Source organism: Lactuca saligna, chromosome 5 (assembly GCF_052625555.1).
Source record: "Lactuca saligna cultivar CGN05327 chromosome 5, ASM5262555v1, whole genome shotgun sequence".
Taxonomy (NCBI): Eukaryota; Viridiplantae; Streptophyta; class Magnoliopsida; order Asterales; family Asteraceae; genus Lactuca; species Lactuca saligna.
Window position 1 is genome coordinate 253,818,563 of NC_136421.1, and position 18,932 is coordinate 253,837,494.

The 18,932-nt window shown below is 38.0% G+C and overlaps 4 non-coding genes across 4 annotated transcripts; all 4 read right to left on the bottom strand.

Moving 5' to 3' along the window:
- Positions 1-3,162: 3,162 nt before the first annotated feature.
- On the bottom strand, positions 3,163-3,234 carry TRNAP-UGG (transfer RNA proline (anticodon UGG)). Its single transcript has one exon. It is a non-coding gene; the product is annotated as a tRNA-Pro (tRNA).
- Positions 3,235-3,685: 451 nt separating this feature from the next.
- TRNAP-CGG (transfer RNA proline (anticodon CGG)) lies at positions 3,686-3,757 on the bottom strand. Its single transcript has one exon. It is a non-coding gene; the product is annotated as a tRNA-Pro (tRNA).
- Positions 3,758-5,675: 1,918 nt separating this feature from the next.
- On the bottom strand, positions 5,676-5,747 carry TRNAP-UGG (transfer RNA proline (anticodon UGG)). The gene has a single exon. It is a non-coding gene; the product is annotated as a tRNA-Pro (tRNA).
- Positions 5,748-6,023: 276 nt separating this feature from the next.
- TRNAP-AGG (transfer RNA proline (anticodon AGG)) lies at positions 6,024-6,095 on the bottom strand. The gene has a single exon. It is a non-coding gene; the product is annotated as a tRNA-Pro (tRNA).
- Positions 6,096-18,932: the final 12,837 nt, after the last annotated feature.

The window sequence follows — 18,932 nt, forward strand, 5'->3', positions numbered from 1 at the left end:
TCCTCAATCTTTCGGTTATCGGTTTTTTATAGAGAATTCCTTTTCCAGGTTTTCTCTTCAAATAGATAGATCGGTTTTCCCATTATTTGTTGGTATTTTCTTTTTTTGTTCGAGGGTCTTCTTCGGTCAACTTTTCCTTCCGTTTTTTTTTTCGTTGTAGTAGTTGTTGGTCGACAACCAAGCTTTCCTATCTCTCATAGGAGGTCTAGGATATATTTTCTTTGTGAAATGAAGATTCCACCTTTGCTTCTAGCAATTTCCATTCCAAGAAAATATGGTAATTTTCCTAGATCCTTAACTATGAATTTTGAATACAGTAGCCGTTTGAGGTTGTTGATAGGGATGTCAAAAAGTCCCGTGGGACCCCCTATCCCGTATGGGGGCATTTGTTGAAAATAATCAGGGACGGGGCTGGGGGCGGGGGCAAGGTTAACCCTGTTTTAATTTCGGGGGCAGGGGTGGGGGTTGGCAGTCCCGTCTCGAAACCCCTGTGAGGGCCCTGTTAATAAGTTATATAAGTTGACATATATTAATTATATCAATATAATAAAAAATAAAATGATTTTTACATACAAAAATCCAACAAAAAACATGTTTTTAAGTTGTTTGTAACATGTAAAACTATGTTATAAATATCTATTTGTTACCCAAAAAATAGTTTCTTTTAGTCTAAACAAGAACTTCTTTTAGCCCAAATAAGGTAGTCCAAAATCAATCGAGGGCGGGGGTCAGAAGGGGAATTCGGGGGTGGGGGTGGGGGTTGAAAGGATGGAGATTTCGGGGGCGGGGGCGGGGGAACGGAAAAATTTTGGGGGCGGGGGAGGGGGAAGCAATCCCCGTCCCGTTTGCCCCCGTTGACATCCCTAGTTGTTGATCTTGTCGACATCAAGATGCATCGTTTTCTGTTCTTTGACTCTTTAACAAATAGAGTGTGATATGCTTGCCCTTGGCGATATCCAAAAATTCTTCATAACAGTGCTGAAATGAGTAAACCAAGCTTTGGGCGATTGTTTTGAAATAGGATGTTGAGTACAAGATCTTACCCCCTTTCGGATTGCAATAGGAGCATCAAGATCATCCACTTTGGATTGTTGTTGCTGCAATTCTTGTGAAGGATCTGAGTTTGGTTCGGATGGTTGTTTTTGTTAGTTACACGTGGTCTTCTTAAGTAGACACACAAAGATGGTTCTCCCCCTTCACATGATTCTAACATTTGAATTGGTTTGGGAATGATGTTTTCAGTAACCAGGGGTACAGATGGTGATATTGACTTAGAAATAGGCAACAATGGAAGAGATATAAAGGGTCCCGATGATTCGCTTCATTTAAAGTCTCCCCCTGAAAAGAATCATGAGAGTAAAATGGTTGGTTTTCAAGAAATGTGACACATAAGATGTAGAGAACCTTTTTGTGTAGACGAGTAACCTACAAATACACATTTAATTACTCTCGAAAGGGTTTGCTCTACTACATGAGCAGACAGGAAAATGCCCTCGTATGGAAAGTTTTCTTGCAATGAGATGTGCTTTCAAGATCTGAGTACATCTCTTGGACACCTTTCCAAATTTTGTGGAGAGTGGGTTTTGCTGCTTCGTATGAAGCAGGATCAGTTGTGCCATAGATAGCTTAGGGTTAGAGAAAAAAACTCAGGAAAGTAAAAGTGAGATACCATGAAACAAAGGATGAAAAACTTTTCAGTTGTATTTCTTGTTTACATCACAATAGTTTATATACACGGAAGAAATATCCTAAACTAGGAAACAGATAATCTACTCTAATTACAGAATTACGGGCTAAAAGTACATCTAACATAATGGCAATTAGAGAGCTAAGTTAGGCCAATATACAGCTCATAAATATATAGCAGTGGCTGTAATATTTCCAACAATTATTGCATTCTTCAGTTTTCTTTTTGTTAAAACGTTGTAACATTTTTTTTCTTCCTATCAAATACTTTGCAAAATCAACACATTTATAGCATTGCGCTTTTTCCTTATAAAAATCAACCCATGTATGGCATTGCACTTTTTATACTAGCATTGTACTTTTTGTTTTGTTATTATAAGCACGTTTCCCTTTGAAAAGTAAACCTAATTGTGTCATTACATTTTTCAGTTTTATTTTTGTTAAAACATTTGTAACATTTTGATTTTTTTTTTCTTTTTAAGGCATACTCTGAAAAATCAATCCATTTATAGGATTGCACTTTTTAGTTTCTTTGTGACAACATTTTAACTTTAAAAAATATTTACATTTTTTTTCATTGATCTGTTTATTGTTATATTATCACATCATTGCTCTTTGAAAGTATAATGTCCTGATAAAAGATTTGAAAGTACAATGCTATAATATGGAAGACTTTTTTTCAAAGTCAAATGCCTAATTAAGAAAAACAAAAGTAACAGCACAATGTATTCTCATTATTGGTTGCTTTATCTTGTATTTCAAGGAAACCATGTTATGTTGTTTTGGACAACACAAAGCTTTTATGGAGTTGTATATGGTGTTTGATTTTCTTTCCCTTTTGCATTGGTCTTGTGATATTCAGGAATTTTTGGTAAATAACGTTTGTTTCATTTATTTGTTTAATATCCTATTTTTATTTCTTCACATTACAACATTGTACTTTGAGAAATCTAACCATTTATAGCAATGTCATTCAAATACAAAGCAATTTACATTGCTATTGGGTAGTCTTTTCAAAGTACAATGGCCATATAAGAAAACAATTAAAACTAGAATGCGCTATTTGGTATTTTCCACAAACTATAACGCTTTAGCAAAATATAATAATGTTGTAATGGAAAGAAATGAAATTAGGTAGTCTTTAATAAGGAAATAAGCAAAAGTTGTTGTCCTAACTTTAATAATATAATATGTGGTTTCATTAGTTATTTGATTTTGTCACAAGAACATCATATTACTAGACCAATGGCTTTTAATGATTCTATCAAGTCATTTTTTTTTCTTTTTTTGCTTATTCAGGTAATGAAGTTACATATGCTTTCTTGACAGAATCTTTTCAGATCTACAAGCACATGCTTGTTTCACAAAGTCTTGAGTTGACTTTAGTTTATATCAAATCGAGTATTATTGTGGCATTTAAAAAATAATCAATTTATATTAATAAATTTAGTTGATTTTGTAAAATAAAAAAGGTGTGGGGCATTCCGAGAATCGAACTCGGGACCTCTCGCACCCAAAGCGAGAATCATACCACTAGACCAAATGCCCACTTACTTTTATTTATTTATTGTCACAATAGTTAAAATGCTAATTCCATTTCTGGTTGTCCCAAAAAAATGCAATGTTTCTTTTTTGGGTAAGTTTTAATTTACACTTAGTTTTTCCCATTGTTTGAATTTGTAACATTATAGGTGTGTAGGATCTGTGACATTATGCAAGTATTGTGTTGCCAATCAGTTGTTGACATGTAATCAAATTATGTTTACTTTGCCCAAAAAGTAACTTCATTGTGATCCATATGTTTTCTTGAATTTGCAAGGTATAGTTTTAACGTAGTTACTTTTCTAGTTAAATGAATGAAATCTTGCCTGATTACATGTAAATTCTGCAATATTGTAAGATTAAGGGAACAGAAATATGGCAAGATTTCAAGTAAATCTACCATTAATTTGAAGTTTAGAAAGGGACAAAATAAGAACAACAATATTTATTTCTACTTGGGGCATTCCGAGAATCGAACTCGGGACCTCTCGCACCCGAAGCGAGAATCATACCACTAGACCAAATGCCCATGTGGCTTCATATGGTAAAAGTTTCTACTTTATGGAAGTATTAAATGAATATACAACATTTTGCTTTTTTCTATAATCATTGTTCTTGATTTTTTTAGCTATAAAATTGAGAATAGTTGTTGCAGACAACAAAACAACAACAGCAACCAAATCTAACTAGGAAACTGGTAAGAGGTCAAATGTAGACATTCATACAAATGTAAAATACCTCCACCCTGGAAGTGAGGAATCCAAGATTCAAACTTATGTGTATTCGATTTAATTGATGTGACCAAATAAACATGTTGATCACTCATATTTTTTCACAAGTCGCTCTTTATCAATTTCATTGCTTAGAAATGCACGATCAATGGAAGCAAGTTTTTCTTTTCTTTTTTTGAACGGCTGAATGGAAGCAAGTAATGTCGTCTTTACTTCATCAAAGCAGTTGTTGAACTCTTATCACTTGTTAAGTAGTAGAGCTTGATTCACCTATTTGACCCGTAGCCGTTGGGAAGAACATGAATGGGGGGTGAAATTTTCCATGCACTAGTTCGTTATTGGCAGGGTTTTTTTTTGGGAACCTACTAGGATATGTATGGATCTCTTGAATTCATGTAACATGTATATGTGTGAAAAGTAGGCCAACACAGAAAATGTGTTATTTGGCGATAATCTATAAAATTTCTCGTGTTCCCTCGTGGACATAACTGATCACTCTAATTGTATGAACTATGTTAAATATTGTATCATTTGTTTTTTGTTTGTATTATTACTCTGTGAAATCATTGAATCATTTGTTGAAGTGATTAAACCCTTACATGGTTTATTGGTTTTAAAAAATAATATTTAGTAAAAACTAATTGAAAGGTATAAAATGACATATAAGGTCGTGTAGAAAATTGTGTTTATTATAATTACTTAATTAGTAAAGGGTGTAATATGAAGAATTCTTAAAAAGTTCTATAAGCTAGTTGAAAAGCTATTCCTAGTAACTTCTTTAGAAATCTTATAAACTAATTTTTGGTTTACCAAACTTATACATAAAAAAAACTTTAAAAAGTAAGCTAGTTTTTATAAGTTAATTGTTGCACGCCAAACATAATCTTAATGGACAAATGAGACATGGATAAAAAGTAGTGAAAAATACCCCATTTCAAACAAACATAACATCTGATCCGTAAGGAGTTTTGACTTTTGAGACTCGTCTTTTATGGACGACTAAAAGTGATGGAGCTCTTGAAATGGTTTTCTGAACAAAGAAAAAAAACACTTATTGTCATGTAAATTCTTCCTTGCATCCTTGGGGTAAAGAGATTTGCTTCTATAGATTTGTAGCCAAGTAAGCAATTGCTCCTACTAGATGTATTATGATATCATGAATAGCCATCGTGATTATTGTATCTGAGATGTTTAAAGAATGGTGGATCCCCAACTTGAGATAAGGTGAGGCTCATCAAAGATAGAAGGTTGTTAAAGATCATGTGTTAAGTTTTTTTGTATATTGAAGACTCATTAAAGATAGAAGGTTGTTGAAGACCATGTGTTACATTTTTTTGTATGTTGAGAAGGAATTTTTTTTCATTTTCACAAATTGCTTTAATGCTTTTGGTTGATTTTGAATGACAAAAAGCTTTGCTGATTGAAACATGGGTTCATTGTTGGATCTGCTAAACGAATTCTACTCAAATGCAGTTATATTTTTATCCTTTTTTGTTTCTTTTACATATGGCTGCTAACGTGCTAGAATATAGTAGAAGCATGTTACAAGAACCGTTTAGAAAAATATATGATTAACAAAATGCATAAAAACATAATTTATTTCTGGATGATTATATTATTTCTTAATAAAAAGTTAAAATAAAGAATGTACAGATAGTAGAATTTAGAAATGAGAATAGTTTGTTTTAAAATGTGCTGATTTTGTAAAATAAAAAGGGGGCATTCCGAGAATCGAACTCGGGACCTCTCGCACCCAAAGCGAGAATCATACCACTAGACCAAATGCCCATTCATGTCTTTTGTAATAAGACATTTTTAAACTATCTTGTTTGTTGCAATAGAAAATTTGGAGAAATGTAGCAGAGTTTTTTTTTCCTCATTTAAATATTGCAATTAACCAACTTCTCATTTTTAATATTTCTAATTTTCTATTACTTGACTTGCTATATTTCTTTTTTCTTATGAGAGTTGTTTGTTATTCCTTTTAGTTAAATACTGCACGATGACACAAAAACTGTTTCAAAATTGATGGCAGCCATACACAAAAAAAAATATGTAAATTTGGGGGCATTCCGAGAATTGAACTCGGGACCTCTCGCACCCTAAGCGAGAATCATACCACTAGACCAAATGCCCATTTTGTTAACTGTGTCATTTTCTAATAATTAATTATTCTCATTAGATTAGTTAATATATGCAAAATTTTCATGGACAGTGATGCAGTGCACAATAAAAATATCTGTTCGACGTTAGCAAATATATCTGAATCGACGAGAATTACCATAAATATTTAAGACAATATAACATTTTTAAATTATTTAATGTATTTATTCTTTTTTAGGGAGATATCTCAAAAACAATTTTAGGAGTTTTTGAAAATGGAGATGTTTGAAATTTGCTTATAATAGCGTTTATTAGTTGTAGATGTCACAAAATAATTTGTGTTTATCCTATAAGTTGTTTTGATTTTTCAATAAATAGATGAATTTAATAATTTTCATAAATTTATTTCAAAATTAAACAAAAGACTCATTTTCGAATCCCAAAGCCCCAACTTGCTTAACGGGCAACATCCATGCGAAATGGGCCGCAATGGTCCACCTATTTAAATAAAAAAATATTTTTATTTTTCATTTTTATTTGTTTGAGTTGCATTAAGAATAATATTAAACAAAATAGATAAGCAACGATTAAAATGAGCCAAATGAAGTAAGTTTATTTATCTTACATTCTCATATAGTGCATAGATTTAACAATTATGCTCAAAATAATTGAAAATGTGAGTTTTTTTTTTTTTTAATTTTTAAGTGTTTTTCTACAGAACATCTTATTTCAACTGTGAAAATTATGAAAATGATGAAAATACAGGATAACCATAAAGATGTTTTGCCAACAATAAATTTAGAGACCATTGGATGGTATTTATATGCAAAAAAAATCATTTAGCAACAACATCAATTTTAAGACCATGGCATCTTCCTACTAGTAACTTCGATGACAAATCCAATTACTTTTTTCATAACATTGATAACCCATGACAATTTATTATTATATGCTAAGTATGCTCCCTCTATAAACAGAAAGCTATGATGGTTTTGAATCAGATTATGAATCAATATTTATTGATCGACTACCTTCATTATGTGATTGGTACCAAATACCATTATTTTTTGTTTTGGCTCTTCCAAATCATTCATCCATGATATTAGGATCTTTTATTTTTTTCTAGTCATTCGATAAAAAGATTCATTCTTTTCATAAAAAATATGAAGTAGAACCAATAAAACCAATAAAGATGTTTTCCATTTATACCTGAAGTTGAATATGTTTTAGATCCCCTTCAAAATGGTAGCAACATACCCCTTTTGTGACTTCATTATATAATCATATCGAAGGTTGATTTGTGTGTGATACATTATGGATCGAAAAAGTTTTGCGGTTCAAACATATCTTAACTTAGTGTCCAATACCACCATTCTATAGAAAATTCATTCTCATACTTAGTTAATTAATATCTAAACATTTTTTAAGCTCCAATATGCAATGCTCCCTCACTCATTTCAACATAATATAACCCAACTAAAAAGCATTGGATGTTAGAAACATGAAGAAAACTGACAATGAAAACCTTATCCTTATGGATTAGTAAAGATATAATAAAATTTATATATTGAGCAAACAAACAAGGACAAATATGGCTGAAAAGTGATATTATCACACCCATTATAACAGTCTAGATCATGTGTTTTATATGAGATTGTAAACCATGATTTATGGGTAATGTCATGACATATACACGACCAATATAAATTACAAACAGGGACACATGCACATATTACATTTAAGTACAGAAATAAACAATATGACCTTACTACTACTATCATAAGTGATAGCTCATGAAGTGGAGTCGTATTAGCAATCAACAAGATAATTTAAGGTCGGAAGGGTTTATGTTTTGTTTGGGTTGCAAAGTGTGTTAGGAAGTAAAGCGGATAACTAGCAAAACCAAAAGCACACAACACACAATATTTACGTGGTTCAGTCAATATGACCTACGTCCACAGGCAGGAGGGGAGTATTCTTTATTTCAGAACTCTCAAGATAGAGGTTACAAGTAAAATTGCACAGAAATTCGCCTATCACTCTAGAATTCAAGATACAAAAAATGACCTAGCATGCATCCCTATTTATACTTTAGGAATCATACCTAAAAACCCTAATGGGCCAAGCCCATTGGCCCATAGGCCTATGAAGGGTGTCAACCAATCACAATCCGCCATGCAACATCTTTTGGAACATTCTTGAGCATTATCTTCTTCTAGGTATACTTGGATCAACATGGCACAACTAAGGAATCAATATGGTGCATTATGTACCAAGATGGTCCATGATCGCGCAACAACTTCTTCAAGGCTTAACAACAACCCTAGTTGGCGCAACAGGGATGTAAATGATACAAGAGCATCAAGTGTGGCGCACAACTTCAATCTTGGAGAAACAACATCACCATGAGCAACAACCACATGCATGGTTTAACAAGAAAACAAGATATCTCAAGAGCATCCCTTTTGAGCCATCTCTTCATCATGTGGCTCAACAAGAATCCCTTGTTGATCTAAACCTATTCCAAGTGCTCCAACCTCCTTCTAGGTGCTCCACCCCCCCCCCCCACCTTGCACACAATTTGTTCCTTTGGCACTTGATCAGTTCCTTTGTCTGATGATACATTCCTCTCTCAGAAGATTTGTTCCTTTGTTACATGCTCCATGAACCCCAAGTGCTCCATTGAGGTCCAAGTGCTCCAAATGCTTCATGAACAGGATCTATATGCACCAAATGCTTGAGTCACATTTAACAATCTCCGCATTGACTTGAGAATTATTTGAACTTAACCTCGAACAAGAACTTTCTCTCCCTTCCCGCCATTTGTCCCCGAAGGGACCTACCTCCTGCGAACATCAACCAAGTCCAAGCAAAGCTTGAACTTCTCCGTGGGCAACGACTTTGTCAACATATATGTTGGGTTGACCTTAGTATCAACTTCAGTATTGAAAACTTGTCTCTTTCCAAATAACCCAAATGAAATTCAACCTGACATCAATATGCTTCGTCTTCTCATGATATATGATAGCTTCATTTTATTTACTTCTTTTTATAGTTTATTTTAGCATATTTCATTCATAATTTAGATAATTTCCATGCATATTTTCCTTTTTGTTATTTTATGACTACTTCGGGTACTCTCGAATCTTGTGAGCATAATTGCAGGTTTTCGGGTCTAGCGGAGCGGGAGTGTTCGGGACGTATAGGAGGCGATGAGATTTGGTAGACAAAAATGACGTTGGGCTTGATGGGTAGTGGCGATGATGCATGGAGTGATTTTGATGATTATTTGAAGACTTGGAGAGAAATAAGCTTTAAATTTGCAAGATGCGGGGGAATATTCAAGCGTACGTAAATTATTAATCGGGCGAATTCACGAGCTTTGGAGGATTTGGAGAGGTCAAATTGGGCTTAAAATGAAGAAAAACTTGAAGAAAATAGGCTAGGAGGTGATTGGATTCGATCTGGGCCAAGTGGGCTAAGCTATGGAGGCCCAAAACCTCAAAGATGCTACATCCAGGGACCACCCGCGCAACCCACCCGCGCAAGAGCACGCGGGTCGCGCAACCTCCTGCAGGAGCAATTTCGGAAATTCTTCTTTTGAGCTATTTGAGGAAGGTTGGTGCCCATCTTTTGCATACTCTTGGACATCCGATTTTTGAAGATTCTCTCTGGAGTTTTGGAGACTTTTGAAGGCCAAGAACCCTTGAAGAACATCATATTTTTACCTCTTGAATCTTGTTTAATGTTTGGTACAAATTTCTCTAACTTTGTTTCTTTGGGTTTAGCCATGCTTGGCTAAGCTAATCTTTGTTGACTTTTGGTTAATCCTTTGAACTTTTGTTGAATGTTGAAGAATCCATGAACATGTTCTTGAATCTTTATGGAAATGTTTTGTGTTTTAACATCTTATCATTACTTGTATGTTTTAGTTCATGAGTTTAAATGTGTTTGTGGTGATTAGTTGGCTAATTTCTTGATTAAGTAAAGGATCCTCAAATTAGCAAGCAACAAATGATTTTTGTGTTGTTTTTGCTTCACACAATCATAAAAACATTTCCTCCAACATGGTGGTGAAAGCATTTGACCCCTCTTGGATTTGGTGACTTTTTGGTTCTTAATGCTAGTTGACTTTCACTATTTACATGCTATTTGGAATTAGTGACTTTGACTAAGGAAATTGTTATGAGCTTCTCTAGCCATTTCAATAATTAAGAAAAGTCTAGGTAATCCCAAGCTCCTTGGATTACTATAGCCAAACTGAGGATTAAAAACAAGTATTGCACCATTGAATTCTAATGATATGTTCATCAAAAGTCAAAGTGAGAAAACTTTAAGTCAACCATCTTTCCCTTATTGATTTTACATCAAATTCTTATTTTTGTTGCAATTGTCTATTTAAATCATAGTTAATTCTAGTTTGTTTCAAGTATTTCAAAACATCAAAACCCCCATTTTTAATTTATTGTCATAGTCCAAGTATTTTACAAAGAGATTTTTCATAGAGTTATCAAATTGAACCAGTCTCCGTGGATTTGATCCCTATACCACTATACACTATTTTAGTGTGTAATATTTAGGGTTATTATTTGTGTTGGCCTCGACAACCACCAAATTTTTGGCGCCGTTGCCGGGGACTGGTTTATTTTTAATCAATTTGTTTCTCTATGCCCAGATCTCAGCGTACAGGTGACTTGATTTACAATCCAGAAATCGAAAAAGAAGCAAGGCGTTTGGCGAAGGAAAAGCGAATTGAACGTGGTCAAACTTCTAATCCTCACGGGGATCCGGAGGTCGAAACCGCTTCATTAAGCAACATAGAGCCCGATTCTAGTCCCGACCTTCGCCAAGAAATTCCCGAAACACCACCCCTACAATAAAATCCACCCATTATTGAACCAATTGAAATGGCGGACGGAGGAGAAGTTCCCGAAAGAACTTTGAGGCAAATGATGGAGACCGATGTTACACAAACTCCAACCGGTATCAATTACCCGGTTTTGGAAGGAGGCTCGGAGTTGAAGTCAAGTTTAGTCCATCACCTACCGACTTTCCATGGATTGGAGAATGAAGACCCTCATAAGCATTTGAAGATGCTCCACATTATTTGCACTAGCATGAAGCCACAAGGGTCAACCGATGACCAAATTAAGCTAAGGGCATTCCCCTTTTCATTGGCCGATAAAGCAAAAGATTGGTTATTCTATCTTCCACCGGGGTCGATCAACTCATGGACCGACATGGCAAGAGCTTTACTTGACAAGTTTTATCCCGCCTCAAGAGTCTCAAGTCTTCGAAATGAGATTTGTGGAATCCGCCAAGGTCAAAATGAGACTTTCCATGATTATTGGGAGAGGTTCAACAACTTGTGCTATAGTTGCCCACAACACCAAATTCCGGAACAACTCCTCATTCAACACTTCTATGAGGGATTGTTGCCAATGGAGAGAAGACTAGTTGATGCCTCAAGTGGTGGAGATGTCTTTAGTAAAACCCCACAACAAACAAGACAACTTTTCAACACCATAGCCGCAAATTCACAACATTTTGGCCCTCGCCAAGACATGAAGAGAGACACACAACACAAAGTTAATGAAGTGGGAACATCGAATCTTGAGTCTCAAATAAAAGATCTAACATCCGTCATCCAAAAGCTAGCCATGGGACAAACTCCACAAGTGATGGTTTGTGGAATATGTGCAACCATGGGACATCCTACGGATATGTGTCCCATCCTTCAAGAAGATGCGGAGCATGTGAATGCCACGGGAGAATTCCAAAACTACCACAACAAACCATCCGGGTACCAAAATGCATATAATTCAAGTTGGAAACCAAATCCCAACGGAAGCTACAACCCAAGACCATTGCCTCACAATGCATTGGTTAGACCGTCCTATCCACCACCACAACCTCAATACCAACATCAACAACCACACTATCAATCCAAAACGCACCCTCCACATCATCATCAACAATCTCCTCAATCTCAACCAAGTAGCTCCGGAATGTCTCTTGAAGACATTGTCAAATCTCTAGCCACTAGTACCCAACAGTTCCAAAAAGAGACAAGGACTAGTATCTCCAACCTTGAAGCACAAATGGGAGATATAGTTACGTCCATAAGCAAGTTGGAATCCCGTGGTAAACTCCCTTCTCAAACCGAAAAGAACCCAAATGTCAATGTGGTGACCTTGAGAAGTGGCAAGCAAGCCGGAGAAAGTAGTTCAAAAAAAAGCCAAGGGAAGAAGAGGAAGAAATAGAGATCATTCCCATTGAAGAACCTACAGTCAAGAACGATGCACAAGCCGGAGTTCCAAAGAAGTCCATCCCTCTAGTAACACCAATAGCCACTCAACCACCGTTCCCCTCTCGACTTGCAACTTCAAAGAAGAATATGGAGGAGAAAGAGATTTTGGACACCTTCCGAAAGGTGGAAGTAAACATCCCTCTACTTGATGCAATCAAGAAAATCCCGAGATATGCAAAGTTCTTGAAAGAACTTTGTACCAACAAGAGGAAGTTGAAGGGAAATGAGAAATTTTTGATGAATGAAAACGCATCCGCGGTTTTACAAAGGAAACTTCCACCTAAATGCAAAGATCCCGGAATGTTCACGGTTCCTTTCAAGATTGGAGATGTCACTTTTAGTAGTGCTATGCTTGATCTTGGTGCTTCTATCAATGTCATGCCCTATTCAGTGTATGAATCATTAAATGTCGGACCCTTAAGTGAAACCGGTGTCATAATCTCTCTTGCGGATAAATCAAGTGTCTTTCCTAGAGGTGTTTTAGAAGATGTCCTAGTGCAAGTGAACCAATTAGTCTTCCCGACGGATTTCTATGTGATTGATCTAGATGAGCAAGTGTCTTCCAAATCGGCTCTAATCTTGCTTGGGAGACCGTTTTTGAAGACGGCTAGGAAAAAGATCGATGTGTATGCAGGAAGTTTGACAATGGAGTTTGATGGTGAAACAATAAGTTTTAATATTTATGATGCCATGAGATATCCTAGTGATGTTTCATCTTTGTACTTTGTTGATGTTGTTGAGCCAATTACTCAAGAATTGTTTGAGTTATCTAACGGTGATATGTTGGAGATGATCTTAAGCAAAGGATTCGATTGTGGGAAGCTAGCTGAGCAATTAAAGCTTTATTCTTTGGATCCGGAAGTTGAGAAGTTGGTAAATAAAATGGAAATGAAAAAATCCACAAGATTAGATGTCAAGCAAATTGAATTGTCCCCAACTCATACAAAATTGTCTCCATCCCTTGTTCAACCACCCGAATTGGAATTAAAGGTCTTACCTCAACACTTGAAGTATGCCTACTTGGGAAAGAATGAAACCCTTCCGGTTATCATCTCAACTCATTTAACCGAATTTGAAGAAGAGCAACTCCTCAAGGTGTTGAAGGAGCATAAAGAAGCCATGGGTTGGACGATTGCGGATATCAAGGGTTTGAGCCCCTCCACTTGTATGCACAAGATCTTAATGGAGGATGAATGCAAGCCAAGTAGAGACGCGCAAAGAAGGCTAAATCCACCAATGATGGAAGTCGTGAAGAAAGAGATATTAAAGCTTCTTGATGCGGGGATGATCTATCCAATATCGGATAGCAAGTGGGTGAGTCCAGTGCAAGTCGTTCCAAAGAAGATGGGAATCACGGTGGTCGAGAACAACAAAGGTATGATGGTCCCTACCCGTGTGCAAAACGGGTGGAGAGTATGTATTGACTACCGCAAACTCAATGCGAGCACACGAAAAGATCATTTCCCATTGCCTTTCATTGACCAAATGTTAGAAAGGTTGGCCGGGAAATCCCATTATTGTTGTCTAGACGGGTACTCTGGTTTTCACCAAATCCCGGTGGCACCGGAGGACCAAGAAAAGACAACATTTACATGCCCATTTGGTACTTTTGCATACCGGAGAATGCCATTTGGATTGTGTAACGCCCCGGCCACTTTCCAACGTTGTATGGTTAGTATCTTTTTGGATTATGCTGAAAACATAATTGAGGTTTTTATGGATGATTTCACGGTACATGGCAACTCTTTTCAAGAATGTTTGACTAATCTCACAAAATTTTTAAAAAGATGCATTGAAACAAACTTGGTTTTGAATTTTGAGAAATGTCATTTCATGGTGAGTCAAGATCTCATTTTGGGTCACATTGTGTCTAAAAAAGGAATTGAGGTAGATAAGGCCAAAATTGATGTTATTCAAAGCTTACCTTACCCGACTTGTGTTCGGGAAGTTCGTTCTTTTTTGGGCCATGCAGGTTTCTACCGAAGGTTCATCAAGGATTTTTCAAAGATAACAACACCAATGTGCCAACTCTTGCAAAAGGAGGTCGATTTCGAGTTCAATGAGGCGTGCAAAGAAGCTTTTGACAAGCTCAAAGAGTTGCTTACATCCGCTCCCATCATGCAAGCACCAAATTGGGATCTCCCTTTTGAGATCATGTGTGATGCAAGCAACTATGCGATTGGCGCCGTTTTGGGTCAAAAGAATGGGAGGGCCTCCCATGTGATCTATTATGCATCAAGGATACTAGACAATGCCCAAAGAAACTACTCTACCACGGAGAAGGAGCTATTGGCCATAGTGTTCGCCTTGGAGAAATTTAGACAATACCTACTTGGTACCAAGGTCATAGTGTATTCGGATCACGCAGCTCTTAAGTACTTGATGACGAAGAAAGATGCAAAGCCGAGACTCATCCGGTGGATCCTACTGTTACAAGAATTTGACATGGAAATCCGGGACAAGAGCGGATGCGAGAACCTCGTTGCCGATCATCTAAGTCGGATCACTTCAAATGAAACTCCTCTCCCATTGCGGGACGAGTTTTCGGATGAGCATCTCTTTTCCCTTACCCAATCTATTCCTTGGTATGCCGATATCGTTAACTTTTTGGTCACAAAAAGGTATCCCGACACATTCACGCGTGATCAAAAAGACAAGTTGAAAAGTGATGCAAAATACTATGTGTGGGATGAACCTTATTTGTGGAAACATTGTCCCGATCAAATCATTAGGCGATGTGTGCCCCAACAAGAGCACCAATCCATTTTGCAATTTTGTCATGAATTTGCTTGTGGGGGACACTTCGGACCTAGCCGGACTTTGAGAAAAGTCCTTGAATGTGGATTATTTTGGCCAACCATGTCACGCGATAGTTATATGTTTTGCAAAAGTTGTGAGCAGTGTCAAAGGACGGGAAACATTTCGCAAAAGAACCAAATGCCCCAAAATCCAATCCTTGTTTGTGAAATTTTTGACGTATGGGGGATTGATTTTATGGGCCCATTTCCCGTATCATTTGGCAACGTTTATATTTTACTCGCGGTTGACTATGTTTCTAAATGGGTTGAAGCCAAAGCCACAAGATCGGACGATGCCAAAACAATTATCGAGTTTTTAAAGTCTAATGTTTTTGCGAGATTTGGTGTGCCTAGGGATTTGGTTAGTGATAGAGGGACGCACTTTTGCAACAAAATGATGGAGGCTCTATTGAAGAAGTATCACGTGACTCATCGTGTCTCCACTGCCTATCACCCTCAAACGAATGGTCAAGCGGAGGTCTCGAATCGTGAAGTGAAGTCTATTTTAGAGAAAACGGTGAATCCAACAAAGAAGGATTGGAGTTTGAGACTTGACGATGCCTTATGGGCATATCGGACCGCTTATAAGACCCCGATTGGAATGTCGCCCTTCATATTAGTTTTCGGAAAATCTTCTCATCTTCCCGTCGAGCTAGAGCACCGAGCATTTTGGGCGGTCAAGAAATGCAACTTCGACATTGACGAGGCTGGAAGGCATAGGAAACTTCAACTCCAAGAGCTAGAAGAATTGAGAAACGAATCCTATGAAAACGCAAGGATTTATAAGAAGAAAACGAAGCTCTTCCACGACAAGTCCATCACCCGGAAGAATTTTGAACCGGGACATAGGGTCTTACTTTACCATTCACGATTGAAGTTATTCCCGGGAAAATTAAGATCAAGGTGGATTGGCCCATTTGTTGTAATAAAGACTTTTGACCATGGAGCGGTGGAAATCCAAAGTGAAGAAACAGGACATATTTTCAAAGTTAACGGGCACCGATTAAAGCCATTCTATGAAAGTTTTAATGCAAGTGTTATTGAAGTCATCCACTTGGATGTCCCGGAGTGTTGAACCAAGCTAGAAGGACGTGTCGCCTAAGACGTTAAAGAGAGGCATTTTTGGAAAAGCTTTATGCTTTCGTGTTTCTACGTTCGAATAAAGAAGTTTTGAAAATGTTTTGATCCGTCTTTTGAAGTCATTTTTGAAGAAATCAAGAGTTTCTAGGTGTTTGGGGCATTTGGGATCAAGAACTAGTGAAGAAACGGAAGAAAACAGAGAAAAATCAATTTCCGGGAGCAGGGGTCTGCGCGACCCGCGCACGGGTGCGCGGCTGGTGTGCGCGGCCGGTCTTCAACTTGCAACAAAATTCAGACACCAAACTGCATGATCTGCGCGACCCGCGCGCCCCCTCTGCGCAACCCGCGTGCTGCTTTGACGACTATCCCATATTCTGTTGACCAGCTTTGACTTTCGTTGACTAGGTGGTTTAATGAGTTGACCAACATTGACCGGGTGTTGACCACACTTGAATATGGATTAAAAACCTCCAGCAACTCTTCTTCTTCATTTCATTCTCTCAAAAACCCCACCATTCTCTCTCAAACTCTCAAGAACACATAAACCCACTTTTCACAAAAATTTGATTTCCCGTAGTTCCACCGGTCGGAATACGACGAGACCACCACCATTCTTCACCATTTTCCGTGCTCTACAAACCCCACCTGAAGTTTACTCCGATCCATCGCTGGGTCTAGGGGCGCCACCACCACCCAACTCGCCGCTTTCCGGCCAACTCCTACCACCTCTCGCAATTCCGACACCACCAAAGTGTTTCTTTTTCAGGGATCTTCACATCTAACCAAACAAAACCTCAAAATCTCACCAAAAATTTTCCCATAATTTTTGAGCCACCACGAGCCGCCGCCGGATTTTTCACACAAATCAAGTTGAAAATATCCCTTCAATGAACAAGTCTTGCATTTAGGCATCCACGAATAACCAAAGCTTAGGGTGCACGGTAGCGGATTCCGGGTTCAAGTTCAATTTTGGGATAATACGGGTATTCTCTTTCCTTGGTTTTTATTACATTGCATTGTTTCAATTCGGTAATTGCATCCAATTATGCTTTGGAAATTGCCTAAGATCGTTAGTTTTTGCCCGGTTTATTTGGAAACATTGATTTGAGAAAGGTTGAGATTGGTTAATTTGCTTGGAAATTTGTTCAAAAATTGTTTAAACTTTGGTTGGGATTTTCTCATTTTGTCTCGTATTGCTGCCGAATTTTTGTTGGGATTATCAAATTAACCGAGTGTTGTTGTTGAAACCATTTTACATTGTCAAAAGTTGGGTGTCATTATTTCTTGGATTTTTTTTGTGTTCGGTCTAAAGATAGTTGCATTGATTTGAGAGTGGTGAGGTGAGGGATTACGTTGGTGAAGTTGTTTTTGATATTGTAGGTTTCGAAAATGGGCAAAACCACGGCTCGGACACGCACCCATGGATCATCGATCGATCCTAACCCGCAAAAGGATGTCGCCGGTCCATCACGCAAAGCAGCTGGTAAACGAAAAAAAGAGGAGAAGAGGGAAGCGATCCTTCCCTTACAAATGCTGAGATCAAAACCTATCGCTCCAATCTTCGGGGTCGCGCAATCCGGCCGACAAAATTCTACCATAAAAAGTCCATGAAAAAGCTTGGGGTGCATGATGGTGTATACCATTTGTTCATAAAACTCGGTTGGTGTGGTTTTCTTCGACTTTGTGACAGAACTTACGAGGAACCCACAATGGAATTTCTTAGCACATATGCACGAGATGATGACACGAAAGTCCTCACATTCCAGTTGAAAGGGGAGCATCATAGGCTCACATACGAAGAGCTTGATTCTATCATGGGTATAGACGATCCATTCCGCATCAGCCCCCAAAATCAAGAGTACCAAGATTTTCTGCGTTACCCTGATGCAAACTTTTGGATGCAAATTTCCGGTCTCGCAACCTTCAACCTAAGCCGACAGCGAGCTAAGCACATCGTTCACCCCTGTTGGCGAATTGCTCACCGAGTCCTTACGACGAGTATCTTCGGGCGTCTCGAGCCCGGTCAAATCAACAGATGTGAGCTATTTTTCCTCCGAAGCATGAGGCGTGCACTCCCCCTCAGTTTTTCAGGCTTCTTTTTAGACAAATGTGACTCCATACGCCAACGTTCCTCAGGGGAAATTTTCATCGGGGGACTTATCACGATCATAGGTCGAGCCGTCGGCCTAGACTTCCCGGATCCCGAGTACATACCTGTCGACACCCCACCGAACTTCCTGCTAGATTGTGACACTCTCATCCGGATGGAGATGTTGCTCGACCGGGGAACCCGCACGTACAGTTGGTTAGACTCTGACAAAGCCCCGGTTTACATCCTACCAAGTTGGATCGGCTCTTCATTCGATACAGGCAACCCCGACACTTGGCTTCCTCCATATCAATTGACCCAAGTAGGTGTATTCCCAGAATTCGGTGATGATGAGGGTGACGACGCAGAGCAACAAGAGGAAGAAGATGACGAAGAGAATGACGAGATGCCCGAAGCTGAGGATCATTTTGACCAGCCCTCGATGCAGCAGCCAATGTTTCCGCATGATCAATTCCAGGCCCCTCCACACCATTTTGACCAGCCGCATCAGCAGGAAGGACACGAAGTCCCACAATATTCTCCCCCCCCCCCATGTTCTTTGACCTATTTGCCACAATGTTCTCCACGGTGCA